Genomic DNA, 13,433 nt, shown 5'->3' with positions numbered 1-13,433 from the left:
ATTTAATTTGGATATACCCTTTTGGCAGAAAATCCAACTATATCTCTCTATCTCTACCTATCTCTATATATCTAATGATCTATTTGATTCGTGTGTTTGCAATATCTGGAAGCACCATGAGAGATTTGAGTGGCAAATCAGGAAGCCTCAGCCTCCCTCCCCCACCCTGTTGAAGCAAACCTCTGCCTTGAATACAGTGGATGGTTATAGGCATTCCACATTCTCATAAACTCAGACCCTCCCCTGCAATCTGAGAAGAATAAAACCGATCTACCTTACAGGATTATTTGCCATATAATTACAAACAAGATTACAGGATTACAAACAAGAGAATGTGCAGGAAATGCTTTGATTGCCCAAAATTGCCGCATAAATGCCGACCAGTATAACGGTTTGGAACTGCCGTACGAACAAAATTATATTAGTGATACGTTAAAATGCGATCTCACTTCGCAAGGAACTGCCAGCTAATATATAGCATTTTGCCATTTCTGGAACAAAATCAAACAGCGGATTTGCCCAAGTACCTAGGTACTTAATGCATGCACTAAATAAATGCACTGAACCTGCTCTCTCGCTTGTGCCTGTTACAATGGGACTTACTGATGGAGAGAAGCACCGTGCAGTGAATCCGCTCTTCAAATGAGGCAAATCAGCATCAGTCCGATTGTCTGCTTGCATCTGCTTGAAGCTGAGCATGGCAGGAATTAAACGGTAGCAGTGTGAAGCCTGTGATGATCTTGCCATGAAGAAAGACGTACACTAGATGAACCTCTCCCGAGTTCAAAAAGCAGCATTACAGCAAACATGGCTCATCACTGAATTTTTCATTCAGTCTGCATTTCTCTTCCGCCTCTCCTCACCCAGATATTAACGTACCTATCAGTGCGTGCACAAAGACTCAGAAATTGTCGCTTGAACATTCCAGTCTAAAACATGGCTCCTTTTCCCCTGAGAATGGTAGAGCAGATTCTGTGCCAGAAGGCTCTGTTTGGGGGAATCCCCTGCTGAGAAGTGCAACAACCAGGCCCAGCAGGGCTGTGCGAAAGATAACATGACCTGGGTCTATAATTCCTGGCACTTCTTTGCTTTTTTGTGGTAGCCTGATCTTCAATACATCCCCCTGGTGACCAAACATCATGAAGTGCGACAATTTTAGGGAATTAATAGAAAGCCAGCTTCCTCGATTCAGCTGATTGGAACTAATATTTTCTAAAACAGAATCAAGCCAAACCAAGTCTGAACCAAAAGACAAGTGAAAGAAGTGGCTCTTCAAGGCTTTTTAAAAAAAATTTAAAAAGTCTGGTATCAATGTGGCCACAAATACCCCTATGAAAAAGGAGTACCATAAGCAGTGGGCCACCACTAAGAAGGCCCTGTCTCTTGTGACTGACTTTAATTAACTTGAGAAAAGCTAATTAATTAAAAGTTAATTTTGGATTTCACTGGTATTGTGTAACCATTCCAGCCACCTAGCTTGACTTGTATGGGAGCTGCATTATGTTTTTAATTAATATTATGAAGCCATACATTGATAAAAACAGGAGGTTTTCTGCTGAAAAATATACAACAGAAAATTTTCTAAATTGAGGATGCCTTGATCAGGGCAAAGCTAGATTATTTATTTATTGAATTTATATACCTCCCTATACCTGGAGTTCTCAGGGCGGTTCACAGAAAATATCACAATATATAAAATCAAAATAAGAATAATAAACCAAAAACACCTCCTCCCCAAAAGAGCCACATTTTAAAATGGGTATAGGATGTCAATCAGGTCAATCAAGGGCGTGGTTAAAAAATAACATTTTTGCCTAGTGCCTAAAGGTGTATAGTGAAGGCACCAAGCAAACTTCCCTGGGGAAAGCATTCCACAGATGGGGAGCCACTGCAGAGAAGGTCTGTTCTTGTGTTGCCACCCTCCAGACCCCTTGAGGAGGTATAGGAAGGAGGGCCTCAGAAGATGATTTCAGGGTCTGGGTTAGTTCATGTGGAAAGAGGCGGTCCTTGAGATTAGACACCATTCATACAGTTATCAGTCTGGATCACGACCCTAGCAAGTGGAGCAAGAGGTCCATTTGTGCCACGCAGAGGTCCCCCACACCTGCTATTCATGTTAGAAGAAAAACCTCCATTGGTGTAACTAGAGCTTTTACCCCAATGCGAGTAGAAGGCAAGCTCAGAAGGGAGGGGTGTATGCAAGAGAACCATTTGGCTATGCTCTATTCCCACTGGCAGGTGGGCAGAGTGCTGTTGTGCTCATGTCCAGCTTGCAGGCTTCTCACAGGCATCTGGTTGGCCACTGAGAACAGGATGCTAGACTAGGTGGACAACTGTTTTGATCCAGCAGTCTTGCCTTATATTCGTATATATGCTGCCTTGGGTTTCATGATGGAAGAAAATCTGGATATTAGTTTTTTTTAAAAAAATAAGAAGGTATGTTTAGGGAGCTACAGCTGAAGAGCAGCTAACTAACGTTTTACATAAATAAGATGTTTTTTTGTCTGTCTCCAGTCTTTGTGGGCTTTGAGTATGCAGCAGCCGTAGGAATACATTTGGCAAAGCTGATTTAGGCAGGGAACACTGTAACTGGATGCCAGCACAAGGTTATAAAATCTGCTGCCTGTCACAATTAGCAGTTTTGCGGTTATTGAGAACGCCCGACTGAACAAACTCAGCAACATCTGTTGAACCTGCTGCCTTCACTGAGATGCAGACTGGGGCTGTTCTCTCCCATTTTAAAAGTGTTTTAAAAGCGACAAAAGAGGGACAAAATGAATCGGGGAAATCATGCAACGTAATTTGTTCATTGGACGAAGCCGGCCGGCTATTGGAGGGTCATATTCAAAGCCAAATGAAACATACAAGGGACAGGCTTCATGTTAAATGGGGATGAAGGAAAGAATAATATAGCAGTTCATGATATATATACGTAATCCACTACTAAAAGGTTCAGTGGCATGCTGAACCACAATTTTTTGATAGATGTAACACACACACACACTATACTGAAGGGTCTTAATTTGTTGTTTGCTACTCTCATTCTCTATGTTACTCACTTATACTTGAATACAGTCAGAATTTCATTATACACAACAACACTAGCCAAGTTAAGAAATGGGCACATGTTCATTGGGGCTTACTCCCTAGGAAGGCTCCATCTGCACAGAGCTATAATTCTCAGAGTGGTCTAACAATCAATCCCTCTTTCCAGGGAACTATAGCTCTGAGATGGGAATAGGAGTTTTGGCATCCTTAACAAACTACTGTCCCCAGCCAGGATTTTGGTGGAAGCTACAGATGTTTAAGGTGGAATGATATGGCTTGAACCACCTTTAGGAAAGCGCCTTTAGCTCTCAAAAATGGCCCATCTTGACTCAGCCAATTGAACCTCAGTATTAAGTATCACACAGGAGGAATCGCTAAATATAGTGGCAAGCCACTTAAATATACAGTGGTACCTTGGTTGTCAAACTTAATCTGTTCCGGGAGTCCGTTCGACTCCAGAAATGGTTCAAAAACCAAGACGCGGCTTCTGGTTGGCTGCAGGAGCTTCCTGCACTCAAGCGGAAGCCATGTCGGACGTTCGGCTTCCAAAAAATGTTCGCAAACTGGAACACTCACTTCCGGGTTTGTGGTGTTCAGGAGCCAAAAGGTTCGAGTACCAAGGAATTTGACAACCAAGGTATGACTGTAGTTTGAGGATATGGTCAAAGGATATGGAAGCCCTATGCTAGGACTCCATTATACTATCGACCATGCTTTCTTCTCTACCAAAATTCATGCCAAGAGCCTTTCCCTCGCCATATACGGTAGGGCTGGACTTTGGGACTGAAGTGCCCCAAGTCTAAGACCCTGAGTCTGTCGAATATCATACCTGAGACCCCTTCAGCCAGCCACTGGGCAGCAGAGAGGGTGATATATCAGTAGCAGTTAAAGGTGCCAAGTCCAGATTGTAGGTGAATATGCTTGGGCTCAGTGCAGGATAGGCTCAGGGGATGCAACTCTCACGAGACATTAACATATGCTCATTTGTTGGTTAATGAATATCTGAACAGGGCTAATGCCAGAACTCATTGCCTCAGACTAACCCACATATTCCAATTTGTTGGCATGAACACTCCTTTTCAATAAATTGCTTTATTGGGTCTAGTTATTTCAACGTTAAATCCATTATAAAGTAATTTCTTAGTGGCAGAGCATCTGCTTTGCATGTCGAAGGTCCCATACTCAGGTAAGGCTGACTGCTAGCCATGATGGCTGTGCTCTGCCTCCATGGTCAGAGGCAGTAATAATTCTGAATACCAGTTACTGGAAACAGCAGGAGGAGAGGACTCTTGTGCTCAGGTCCTGCTGGCAGATTTCTCACAGGCAATTGGTTGGCCACTGCAAGAACAGGATGATGGAGTAGATGGTCCTTGACTAGATCTAGCAGTCTCTTCTGAAACCCTGGAAAGCTGATTCCAGCCTGTGTAGGCATCACTGAGCTAAATTGACCAATGGTCTGGCTCAGGATAAGGCAGCAGTTGCATTCCTGAGGAGTTTTACTTCATTACAAAGCAAAGTGAAAGGATATTGATGGGGCACCTTTCCAATAGTTCTAACCCCACATATCAGGCTATTTTCTGTCAAGAGTTCACACATAAATTCTCCATTTTAAGACATTCTTTAATATTCAATCTGGATTCTTATTTGTCTTTCAGATTCAGTCTTCGTGAAGACGGGTGGAAGGCAGAAGGCAAACAGTGCAAGCCACGTATGCTAATATAGATTAAACAAATTCAGTGGTACCTTTAATACAGTGCACTAAATTAAATACTTTGTGAACAGGAGACTTCAAGTCTCACAGCCCTATTAATGAAGTATTTAAACTAAGCCTCACATTATAGGATGGGGGCGCTCATCTCTGTCCTAGTTCATAGGACCACCGAGCCTTGTTTTCATTTGCACAAAGATTCCACACACGGTCTGCACAATTTGAAATCCACCAACTGAAACACAACTCGCCAGCCAGCACTGCAAGAATCCAAGAACCTAACTGCCATTGGTGCCTCTAAAAATCTGGTTGCCGGCAGCCTCCTTGCAGCAATGACAACGAAGTACTCTTCCTCCCTCCTATTTATTTAATTATTTGCAAAAATGTCTACATTGCCAACTTCAAGAAAATGTCATGATGGTGAAAAGCAAACAATAAAATAACACCCAGAAAACAAATACAAAATATGTCACAAGCCTGTAGATTGGATTAATAAATCAATATAGTTGGATCATCCTAAAGGAAATGCCTGAGTGAAAAGTTTTAAGAAGGCATCTATCTGGTTCTTCCATTGTGCCAAGAAATGCATCCTTGCCATCAGACACATAGCTTGGCAGCTGTTTGACAATCCTGTTTTAGTAATGTCAGGCAAGCAGCAAAAAACAGGAGGTTTATCAGGTCTTTGGTGGGCTGATGCTAGTTTGGTGGGTCACCATTTGTAGATACTCAGAAAAGCAGGCTCAGCAGAAAGCACTGCTTCACTTTACATGGTGCAAACCACTTTTTGTGCTGTGGTAGATAAAAATGATCAATAGGACCAGGCTGCTGATAGCTTTGCATGGATGTTTTGATCCATCATTGCCAATGCATCTATCAGATAACTGTGTTCTATCTTTCTTTCTTTAAAAATCTCCCTTCAATTCTGTTCCAATAAAAGGTGGATTCTCCATCCCATATATACATCTTCATATGTTTATATATTTTACCAAATATATTTTGTTTCTGCTAGCCATGGTAAGGGGCAAGAGCTATGAGGATAACTGAAAAACCAGTCTGACCATCCACAGAAATTCTGCTCTTCTCGAGTTGCTGGGATTTTGGTTCACCCCATGTTTTTGAAAACATCTTTGCGGCCTTAAAAGACAGAAACTTGCTTTTAAAATACTTTAAATAAAAAGCTGATGTGCTGAACCTTCTGATTATTGAAAAATGCTGCATTTGTGAATTGAAACTAGAGAACACAGATGATGCTGCCTACAGCATCCTATTTTACTCTTTAACAACAACAACAATATTAGAAGCCTCCTCATTGCACATTTGGGGCATTCCTGGGCCTGCTGCAGACTGAATGGCATAGACAAGAGCCTTGGATGACTAGACAGGGATGGCCAGATTGGCACCATGAATGAGGAATGCTGACTTCTAGGCATGCACTGATGATAACTTTACCATGCACCAAAGCCTGGACCCTGCTCAATAGGCCTAGCATAGCTGTGTGTAATGGGAAGCCAAATTCAAGGCGAAAGTATTCTGGAGTCTCCTTTCTACAAAATTCCATTGCAGATGCCAGTCACTCAGACACAAAATCACCACCAAATTCTCTCATCCCCACCCCCCACCCTGCCTGGAATATGCTGTCAAGTTTATTTGTATTGTCTTGTAAGTCAACCCAAATGTTTGATTTGTCATGAAAGGCCATGTTTAGAAGCCGAAACAGTCAGATATTGAGTATTGTCAAGGGTTATAGGTGGCTCTTCAATTCAATATTCACCGCCAGCGCATGTTACCAGTAACATGTACCAGGTTGCTACTATTTTGCTTATCTGGAGAGCCAGTGTGGTGTAGTGGTTAAGAGTGGTAGTCTCCTAATCTGGGGAACCGGGTTCGCGTCTCCACTCCTCCACATGCAGCTGCTGGGTGACCTTGGGCCAGTCACACTTCTCTGAAGTCTCTCAGACCCACTCACCTCACAGAGTGTTTGTTGTGGGGGAGGAAGGGAAAGGAGAATGTTAGCCGCTTTGAGACTCCTTAAAGGGAGTGAAAGGCGGGATATCAAATCCAAACTACTACTCTTCTTCTTCTTCTTCTTCTTCTTCTTCTTCTTCTTCTTCTTCTTCTTCTTCTTCATCTCCTTTCTTCTAAAAAGCTTCACCTACTGATTCCTGTGTATTATGCTGCTATTAAAACCAACGTCCAGACAAATTGGCAACCCCTTCTACCTAGCATATACAATACATGTACCCTGCAACTCTTTGCAAGCCAATTAAAAATGCAAGACAGAGCAATATAATCCAGTGAATGCAAATTTTACCCTGATTTTTCATTGTTACAACAACCCTGTAAGGTTTTTTTATTATAGCCTGGGAGGTAATAACTAGCCAGCAGTCTCCCAGGAAGCTTTGTGTCTGAGGAGAGATTTTGCACTCGGGTCTCTGTAGTTGAATGCCACTACTCTAGCAGCTACATCATTATTCTTACACATTTGTAAAAAAATATTGTCCTTGTTTTCTAGTGAGGGGTTTCCCCTGCAGATGATCACAGCATAGAGCTGATCAGCAAGACAAGAGCTAACCAAATATATGAGAGCTAGGAAGATGGATGACTCTCAGAATAGAGCAGCCTCCATCAACTCCAACCAACATAGCCAATACCAGCCCCCTTCATCCCTGACCATTAAACTTGCTGGCTAGGGCTGATGGGTGTCGTGCCAGAGTCCAACAAAAATTAAAATCGGGAGGATGACAGGTACCCCGTCCCTGCTCTAGGGAGGACCACCAGGAAACTAAGCTGAAGACCAAGGAAGTTTGATGAAGTGCAGTGGTACCTTGGGTTAAAAACGCTTCGGGTTACAATCACTTCAGGTTTCAAACTCTGCTAACCCAGAAGTAGTACCTCGGGTTGAGAACTTTGCCCCAGGATGAGAACAGAAATCACACGGCAGCGGGAGGCCCCATGAGCTAAAGTGGTACCTCAGGTTAAGAACGGTTTCAGGTTAAGAACGGACCTCCGGAACGAATTAAGTTTGTAACCTAAGGTACCACTGTATTGACTGGAAAATATGGTTCCTGAATCTTCATTAGAAGCTCTTCCTTCCATTGTTCTCTACAGTTTCCTCAAACTCCATTCTCCCTCCACCTGGTGAAGATTCATTGGGTTCCTTCACTGACACACAACTTAGTTCTTTCTGCTTAGATTCTAGAACTGTCTGGAGGAAGCCATCTTGACTGAATGGAATAGAGGAAGAAGGGTGCCAAACAGTTTCTCAACAAAGTGGGCCAACCAGAGGTTCAACCACATGCTTATAACCTCCTGAGCCCAGAGCTCCAGCCAACATCCAAGATAAGTAGCATGTCCCCCTGACAGCTAGGGGCAAAGGAGCAGGCCAAGGTAACATGGAGGGCATTCTATTTCCTCTTTGTGGCATGTCCTATGTTTAGAGAATGCATGACGTGCCTTTCAATCCCAATACTTCTGATTTCAAGGTAGGAATGAGAGGGGAAGTTAAACTAGTCCTTCCATAGGAAGCTTATAAAAATGTCAACACACAAACATACACACACAGAGAGAGAGAGAAATGTACAAGCCATGGCAGTTATGCCAGGAAGATTGGAAACTGCAAAAGAGAGATATTTGTCCCTGTTGAAAAGACATGAGTTCAAGTCATTTCTGTGTTATAATTTTATTTGCTACCCAGTATAAAGGAGTGAATTTTTAAGGCAGTGATGGCCCTCCCCCACTTATTTAATACATTCTTATGCATGCTGCGGATAGATACCTAGAACTGATTCTTCTTGTGCATGTACGTGTAATAGAAAAAGACAGAGGAGTGAGAAGGGGTGGCATAGAAAGAGTTTGTGGACCATGCAATCCTGTAACCTCTTCCCACTTTCGGTTCCTTCTCCACTACTGGCATACAACCCCAGATAAATTACCGCTCAGGGAATGTGGCTCTTGAAATTAAAAAAAAATCCCTCAGTCTCTGATCCATTCCCCACTGACAATGCTTTGGCATGCCATAAATATAGGCCTGGTCCATGCAGTATATTAGAACTTCCATTTCCTCCACTTCACCTCCAACACACAGCTTTGCTTTATTTTTATGCATCTTTCATGTTCTGCTTTTCAAACAAGACATATGGGGTTCCTTCACCCATTCAGCTGTAAGGGACACACACGATACAGGAGCCAGGAAGTTATTGAGAGAAGAAAAAACTGATAAGAACAGATTATAGTTTTGTTTGACGTTTCATTAGTCCCCTGACACTTATAATATTCTGAGTAAGAGGGGTGAGAGTTTAGTTTGAGACTAGCCTGACCAGGGCTGAACCCAGAATCTATTTACCACACCAAGATTTGGCCCTTGAACATATGAACTAAGAGTGCCTCAGAACATGTATAGAGTGTATCTCCATCACCAAAGAATTACAACAGACTGCCCACTCATAAACTGAAAGTTTAAGGATTCTAGGAGTTTGAGCGCAGCTTTTGGTTTAGTTTAAATCCAGCCCTTCCTTCTCCGCAAATGACCAAAGAAGAAACCACTTTTCTGATGCAGAACTGAGGCTCCTCTCCTGTGTTCTCATAGGGAATTACTTTTGACTAACTATGTGTAGGGATTAGGTTATGAATGACAACAAGGTGTGAAGCAGAAGCAGTGCAGAGATTGGGCAATGGAGAATGCTATGGGATAACCACATCCCTGTGACAATAATTTTCTGATTGATTCCAATTTAACATACATAGTATGAATGAAGTACAGAAACACAAAGGCAGGTTGCCTACTTGTCAGGGCCAATGCTGGAAAGCTAGACTGGGGGAGTGAAGAAGTACAAAGGCCATTATGAAGGGAGTAAGGATTTTGCCACACAAATTACAAACAAATATATGCTGGGGTTTGTAGGCAACATTTTGGGTGAGTGCCCAAAATACCCCCTCACTACTCCCCTGGAGACCTTCCTAATACAATGCTATAATGGAAATTAAGAAACTAAAACATTTTACAACTCTTTGAAGAAAGATCCCATTAATTCAAATTTTAAAAGAGCATAGAAGTAGTGGTCTTGACTTGAGTAGCCCATCTACCTAAAAATTCTCCCGAGAGACCAGAAGCTGACTGGAAGGAAAGGAATCCTAGAAGCTGAGAGGTATGCAGAAAAGAGTGTTGAGACATCAGATCTCATGGCTTCCTGGAGAGAAAGATGGAGGCAGAGCTGACTTTGAAAGGAAGATCCCATCCATCACAATCTGCCACCCTTCCCTGTGTATTGTGGTTGTCGTCCCCCCCCCAATTACACACACACACACACACACACACACACACAAATAAATGCCTATTGGCAGAGTCAGCAATTCTGCCAGGACACTCTAAGCAAAAACTGAAGATTTCAATCACTCCGTCAGTGTATCAGCTATGGGTGGGTGGGCAACAGATTTTTATTCTACCTGGGCAGAGATGCTCTGCTGCCCTTCTAGCCTAAGCAGGCTGGCAAGGATCCTGCTAGCTGTAGCTCTCTCTCTCTCTCCCCTCTCTCTGTGTCTTTCCTCCAATCTCACCCCCCCAAACATTTTCACAGAAATGGGGAGAAGAATCTGGCCAAGTCCAAGCCCCCCTGCTGATGCCGCAGAATGCATGAAGAGGGTGGCTGGGTGGCGTTCAGCCAGGAGAGGCTCTGCCTGGTATAGAAAGGGGGGAAGCATGCCTGGCTCTCCCTATGAAAGGCAAAGAGGCTGTCTGTCACCCCCTCTCACCCCCCTCCCCTCCCTCCGTGGTGTCCCCTTCACACCAAAGCAGCTACTAGAGATTCAGCGGGTGTTTCTCCTCTTTTCACCCCCTCCCTCTTTCTGAAATTGGTGGCATGTTAAATTCCGTTAGGGGTTGTTGCTGATTATTTAAAAGGAAAGAGTTCTAATCCAAGATTTGGAAGCGCTTTAAAAAAACCACAACAATTTTCTTAAATGGTTCTACACGTCGCAATGATCTTTATGCATTAGAGATTTGAGGGGTGTGAATCGGCTGGAGACTTTCAGGGAATCAACCCAGCTACCTCTCTGGGAGGCATTTGAGGGAATTACAAAACCAAACCACCCAGCGTCTTTTCATCCCTGAAAAACGGACATGTGCACATTTCAGGAGCTCTGCCACCCCTCTTTTCAGCGCTACACCCCTTTTAACGAAATTTCTCCCCACCCACCCGGAAAAAAAAATCTCTTCCCAACCCTGCCTCCCTGACTCGCCCCGTTTGCAACCCTTCGCTCGCCAAGTCCGGCAGCATCCTTCTCCTCCATCTGCAGCCCCCGCGTGTGCGTGTGGCAGTCGGTCCAGGGAAGACACCCCGGCGAGCCTCTCTCGCTCCCCACCCCTTTCTGCATCACTGGAGAGAAACAACATCCCCCCCCCCCCCCGCCGGCACCCAACACACCCGGAGGCGCGCACCTCCGAAGGCGCCACCAGCCCCCCCCCCCTGCCGCCCTCCACCCGCGCGGAGCTCCCTCTCCCCTCGCCAGGCTCCTGCTGTAGCTCTCGCCATTCCCCCCTGCATGCATCTGGGTCCCTCCAAAAGCAGACATTTTGGGGCCGGGGCTCCGTGCGCGGCCGAGATTGCCAAAGGGAAAGCGCTCCGGCGTCTTACCCGCCCCCGCCTGGCTGCGCGCGCTCCGCCCTGAGCGATCCCGGCGAAAAAGGCTGGCGCCGCTGGTCCCTAGCGGAGCTGCTGGGCTGCCATCCGCCCAACTTCAGCACCCAGCCGGCAGGGAGAGAGAGAGGAAGGGAGGGAGGGAGAGGGGGGGAAGGAGAGAGAGGGAGCAAAGCAAGGGAAGGAGGAGGAAGAGGAGGAGGGTGGAGAGCCCAGACCTCAGTCTGCGCACGCGCCTTGCCGCCAGCGCTGGCCCCGGCACAGCAGCTGGAGTTTCCCCGCTTCTCCCGAGCGTGACTCACTCCTCGCTGCCCCCCTCCCCCGCACACACGCCGCCGCCGCCCACGGTCCCCCCCCCACGCGCCGCCTCCCCCCTCCCCGAGGAGGTGGGGGAGGAGGCTGTCTGGCGAGCGGGGGAGGAGGGAGGGGGAGTCGCCCAGACGAGCCCCCCCCCCTACACCTACCCTCCCACCCACCCTCGGACTGAGTTTTCCGGAGGAGAGAAAAGATCCCCGCGAGCAGGCAAGCGGGCCACGTGTTTGTGCGGGGCGCGCGCGCGTCCAGGTGAGCGCCCGGGTGAGGTGGCGGGAGCGCGGCGCCGCTCCAGATTTATTTGCTCGTTTGTTTGTTTCATATCGGAGAGAGGAAACGGCTAAGTTTCGGCCAAGCAAGAGAGAAGAGCTGACTTTTTTCCGGGGGGGGGGCAACCGATCTAGATTCGGACTTGGGCGTCCGAGCGCAGCGGGGGGCCGTGTTGGGAAGAGGAGCTGCCTCCGGAGCCCGGACGACGCTGAGAAGTCCGGCAGCTTATCGTGCTGGGATGGCTCCGGGGAATAAAGAGCAGACCACCCCCCCAAACACGACATCTTTGACTGAATGCTCTACGGTCCACCTAGTCCAGTGGATCCCAAAACGTTTTCGGGCCACCCTTGGTTGCATGAACTCGTCCCCAGTTCTCCCTACCCTATCAAAAAGCATTGTCCACTAAGGAAGATAACAACACAATAGAATTCCAAACAGTTACAATTAATTGCACATTTATTTGAAACTCTGTTTAAACTATTTAATTTAATCGATTCAACACTGCTTGATACAGTGGTACCAGTTGCAGATGTGTGTGATGTCCATATGCTACATATCAGCTGTAGGAAATCCAAATATAACTATGATGTTTCACACAGTCAAAATCTGTGAAGCTGCCTCTGGCAAGTCAACCAGAAAATGGATATCTGTTATTTTTTTTACCTGATGTTACAGATGATGAGGAGGTGGTGAGGAGGTGGTGAGAGGCCTGAGGATTTTCAGCAACCCCAGAAGGAAAAGAAAATATTGTGACTGATCTTCTGTGCACTTTCCAAAACACGGAAACTGCTCCAACCCAGCTGCACATTGGCGAAGTATGGAGAAGCACTGAGTTACATTCTTGTCCCTTCTCAAGAGCTGCTATATACAAGTGGGGTATTTCAGCAAGCTGAGATTAATTTCCAGAGCTAATCAAGTGACAATTTTGTTAGGGAGAAAAACATTCTGGAAGAGATCTGCATTTAGTGCAATGTAATGTTAAAGAGAGCTGGTCAATGGCTTTAAAAAATGAATCTAGATTCACATTCCTCCAACAAACCTTGGTATAGTTCAGTTTCATTTTCACATTGTGCAAGCAGGCGTTTTCTGAAGTGGTTATGAAAGAGAGAGTGGGGGCTTTGATAATGGCTGTATTCTAGCCAGAGCAGCACCTAGCATTTGAGAGAAGGATGGGCGATCCTGTAGCTCATCTATAACATAGGGCTCAACATAATCTTCATCCTTTGCCCAACTTGCCACAAGGTCAAAACTGCAAAGAGTAGAAGAAACTCAAGTCAACATAGCAACACTGATAGACATGCCCACAGCATTCCTGGAAGTTCTTGTCACCAATCATGATTTTGCACACTGACACTGCGCTCACAGTATCCATGCACCAATCAGTGTGCAGCAGTGGCTGAACAACACCATGGAGTCACCAAGCTCTATATTCCATGCACAGTATACAACCCAGTAATGATAGC

General features: G+C 45.4%; 1 protein-coding gene and 1 long non-coding RNA gene across 7 annotated transcripts in view; one reads left to right on the top strand and one right to left on the bottom strand.

Annotated features, from left to right (window-relative positions):
* RGS17 (regulator of G protein signaling 17) overlaps positions 1–11,661 on the bottom strand; it is a 62,219-nt gene extending 50,558 nt beyond the window's left edge. For 2 of the 6 annotated variants that reach the window (XM_081905236.1, XM_081905238.1), the window contains exon 1: positions 11,386–11,488. The gene's annotated coding sequence lies outside the window, so the exon portion shown is untranslated. Of the gene's footprint in view, positions 1–603; positions 794–11,385 lie in introns of those variants that run through there. The other 4 variants (XM_081905242.1, XM_081905241.1, XM_081905240.1 and 1 more) reach the window with 4 other exon arrangements.
* Positions 4,519–13,174, top strand: LOC309366558. Its single transcript, XR_014166776.1, has 3 exons — positions 4,519–5,235; positions 7,949–8,143; positions 12,657–13,174. It is a non-coding gene; the product is annotated as an uncharacterized lncRNA (long non-coding RNA).
* Positions 13,175–13,433: the final 259 nt, after the last annotated feature.

Source organism: Podarcis melisellensis, assembly GCF_964234715.1.
Source record: "Podarcis melisellensis genome assembly, chromosome: 3".
NCBI classification, from domain to species: domain Eukaryota; kingdom Metazoa; phylum Chordata; class Lepidosauria; order Squamata; family Lacertidae; genus Podarcis; species Podarcis melisellensis.
The sequence above is the reverse complement of the archived record's forward strand: the minus strand, read 5'-3'. Positions and strand labels throughout refer to the sequence as shown.